We start from the raw sequence: 5,000 nt of genomic DNA, 5'->3' as shown, positions 1-5,000 counted from the left end.
TTGATAGATAATGAATAGATAATGAAACAGAGACTGGGAGACAGGAAGAGATAGATAGATAGATAGATAGATAGATAGATAGATAGATAGATAGATGACGTATGAAAAATGATACAGAGACATGCAGAGCAGATAGATATAGAGAGACAGGCAGTCAGAGTTGGATGGATAGATAGATAGATAAACGATTCATCGATAATGATAAAGAGACTCGCAGACATGCAGAGATAGATAGATAGATAGATAGATAGATAGATAGATAGATAGATAGATAGATAGATAGATAGATAGATACAGAGAGATAGGCAGAGATAGATAGATAGATAGATAGATAGATAGATAGATAGATAGATAGATAGATAGATAGATAGATAGATAGATAGATAGATAGATAGATAAAGATAGAGAGACAGGCAGTCAGAAATTGATTGGTGGATGGATGGATAGACAGATAGATAGATAGATAGATAGATAGATAGATAGATAGAGCATAAATAATGATAGAGAGAGAGACAGACAGGCATAGATAGATAGATAGATAGATAGATAGATAGATAGATAGATAGATAGATAGATAGATCGATAATGCATAAAGAGCTATAGATTGACAGGGATAGATAGATAGATAGAGAGATAAAGAGAGAGAGATAAACAGACAAATGATTCATAAATAATGATAGAGAGACAGGGTGACATAGATAGGTGGATAGATAGATAGATCGATAGATAGATAGATAGATAGATAGATACTTAGATAGAGAGATAAAGATAGAGAGACAGGCAGTCAGAAATTGATTGGTGGATGGATGGATAGACAGATAGACAGACAGATAGATAGATAGATAGATAGATAGATAGATAGATAGATAGATAGATAGATAGATAGATAGATAGATAGATAGATAGATAGATAGATTGAGCATAAATAAAAATAGAGAGACAGGCAGACAGGCAGTTAGAGATAGATAGATAGAAAGATAGATAGATAGATAGAAATAGATAGATAGATAGATAGATAGATAGATAGATAGATAGATAGATAGATAGATAGATAGATAGATACAGAGAGATAGGCAGAGATAGATAGATAGATAGATAGATAGATAGATAGATAGATAGATAGATAGATAGATAGATAGATAGATAAAGATAGAGAGACAGGCAGTCAGAAATTGATTGGTGGATGGATGGATAGACAGATAGACAGATAGATAAATGATGAATAGATAATTATTCAGAGACTGGGAGACAGGAAGAGATAGATAGATAGATAGATAGATAGATAGATAGATAGATAGATAGATAGATAGATAGATAGATAGATGATAGATAGATAAAGACAGAGAGACAGGCAGAGATGGATAGGTAGATAGATAGATGATAGATAGATAGATAGATAGATAGATAGATAGATAGATAGATAGAGACAGAGAGACAGGCATAGATGGATAGGTAGATAGATAGATGATAGATAGATAGATAGATAGATAGATAGATAGATAGATAGATAGATAGATAGATAGATAGATAGTTTGATAGATAATGAATAGATAATGAAACAGAGACTGGGAGACAGGAAGAGATAGATAGATAGATAGATAGATAGATAGATAGATAGATAGATAGATAGATAGATAGATGACGTATGAAAAATGATACAGAGACATGCAGAGCAGATAGATATAGAGAGACAGGCAGTCAGAGTTGGATGGATAGATAGATAGATAAACGATTCATCGATAATGATAAAGAGACTCGCAGACATGCAGAGATAGATAGATAGATAGATAGATAGATAGATAGATAGATAGATAGATAGATAGATAGATAGATACAGAGAGATAGGCAGAGATAGATAGATAGATAGATAGATAGATAGATAGATAGATAGATAGATAGATAGATAGATAGATAGATAGATAGATAGATAGATAGATAGATAGATAAAGATAGAGAGACAGGCAGTCAGAAATTGATTGGTGGATGGATGGATAGACAGATAGATAGATAGATAGATAGATAGATAGATAGATAGAGCATAAATAATGATAGAGAGAGAGACAGACAGGCATAGATAGATAGATAGATAGATAGATAGATAGATAGATAGATAGATAGATAGATAGATAGATCGATAATGCATAAAGAGCTATAGATTGACAGGGATAGATAGATAGATAGAGAGATAAAGAGAGAGAGATAAACAGACAAATGATTCATAAATAATGATAGAGAGACAGGGTGACATAGATAGGTGGATAGATAGATAGATCGATAGATAGATAGATAGATAGATAGATACTTAGATAGAGAGATAAAGATAGAGAGACAGGCAGTCAGAAATTGATTGGTGGATGGATGGATAGACAGATAGACAGACAGATAGATAGATAGATAGATAGATAGATAGATAGATAGATAGATAGATAGATAGATAGATAGATAGATAGATAGATAGATAGATTGAGCATAAATAAAAATAGAGAGACAGGCAGACAGGCAGTTAGAGATAGATAGATAGAAAGATAGATAGATAGATAGAAATAGATAGATAGATAGATAGATAGATAGATAGATAGATAGATAGATAGATAGATAGATAGATAGATAGATAGATAGATACAGAGAGATAGGCAGAGATAGATAGATAGATAGATAGATAGATAGATAGATAGATAGATAGATAGATAGATAGATAGATAGATAGATAGATAGATAGATAGATAGATAGATAGATAAAGATAGAGAGACAGGCAGTCAGAAATTGATTGGTGGATGGATGGATAGACAGATAGACAGATAGATAAATGATGAATAGATAATTATTCAGAGACTGGGAGACAGGAAGAGATAGATAGATAGATAGATAGATAGATAGATAGATAGATAGATAGATAGATAGATAGATAGATAGATGATAGATAGATAAAGACAGAGAGACAGGCAGAGATGGATAGGTAGATAGATAGATGATAGATAGATAGATAGATAGATAGATAGATAGATAGATAGATAGATAGATAGATAGATAATGATAGATAGATAGAGACAGAGAGACAGGCAGAGATGGATAGGTAGATAGATAGATGATAGATAGATAGATAGATAGATAGATAGATAGATAGATAGATAGATAGATAGATAGATAGATAGATAGATAGATAAAGACAGAGAGACAGGCAGAGATGGATAGGTAGATAGATAGATGATAGATAGATAGATAGATAGATAGATAGATAGATAGATAGATAGATAGATAGATAGATAGAAAGATAGATAGATAGATAGATAGATAGATAGATAGATAGATAGATAGATAGATAGATAGATAGTTTGATAGATAATGAATAGATAATGAAACAGAGACTGGGAGACAGGAATAGGTAGATAGATAGATAGATAGATAGATAGATAGATAGATAGATAGATAGATAGATAGATGACGTGTGAAAAATGATACAGAGACATGCAGAGCAGATAGATATAGAGAGACAGGCAGTCAGAGTTGGATGGATAGATAGATAGATAAACGATTCATCGATAATGATAAAGAGACTCACAGACATGCAGAGATAGATAGATAGATAGATAGATAGATAGATAGATAGATAGATAGATAGATAGATAGATAGATAGATAGATAGATAATGATAGAGAGACAGCCAGACAGGCAATTAGAGATAGATAGGTAGATAGATAGATAGATAGATAGATAGATAGATAGATAGATAGATAGATAGATAGATAGATAGATGATAGATAGATAGATAAAGACAGAGAGACAGGCAGAGATGGATAGGTAGATAGATAGATGATAGATAGATAGATAGATAGATAGATAGATAGATAGATAGATAGATAGATAATGATAGATAGATAGAGACAGAGAGACAGGCAGAGATGGATAGGTAGATAGATAGATAGATGATAGATAGATAGATAGATAGATAGATAGATAGATAGATAGATAGATAGATAGATAGATAGAGACAGAGAGACAGGCAGAGATGGATAGGTAGATAGATAGATGATAGATAGATAGATAGATAGATAGATAGATAGATAGATAGATAGATAGATAGATAGTTTGATAGATAATGAATAGATAATGAAACAGAGACTGGGAGACAGGAAGAGATAGATAGATAGATAGATAGATAGATAGATAGATAGATAGATGACGTATGAAAAATGATACAGAGACATGCAGAGCAGATAGATATAGAGAGACAGGCAGTCAGAGTTGGATGGATAGATAGATAGATAAACGATTCATCGATAATGATAAAGAGACTCGCAGACATGCAGAGATAGATAGATAGATAGATAGATAGATAGATAGATAGATAGATAGATAGATAGATAGATAGATAGATAGATACAGAGAGATAGGCAGAGATAGATAGATAGATAGATAGATAGATAGATAGATAGATAGATAGATAGATAGATAGATAGATAGATAGATAGATAGATAGATAGATAGATAGATAAAGATAGAGAGACAGGCAGTCAGAAATTGATTGGTGGATGGATGGATAGACAGATAGATAGATAGATAGATAGATAGATAGATAGATAGATAGAGCATAAATAATGATAGAGAGAGAGACAGACAGGCATAGATAGATAGATAGATAGATAGATAGATAGATAGATAGATCGATAATGCATAAAGAGCTATAGATTGACAGGGATAGATAGATAGATAGAGAGATAAAGAGAGAGAGATAAACAGACAAATGATTCATAAATAATGATAGAGAGACAGGGTGACATAGATAGGTGGATAGATAGATAGATCGATAGATAGATAGATAGATAGATAGATACTTAGATAGAGAGATAAAGATAGAGAGACAGGCAGTCAGAAATTGATTGGTGGATGGATGGATAGACAGATAGACAGACAGATAGATAGATAGATAGATAGATAGATAGATAGATAGATAGATAGATAGATAGATAGATAGATAGATAGATAGATAGATTGAGCATAA

This window comes from Vipera berus, assembly GCF_964194415.1.
Source record: "Vipera berus genome assembly, chromosome: W".
Lineage (NCBI taxonomy): Eukaryota > Metazoa > Chordata > Lepidosauria > Squamata > Viperidae > Vipera > Vipera berus.
Note: the sequence above shows the minus strand (reverse complement) of the source record.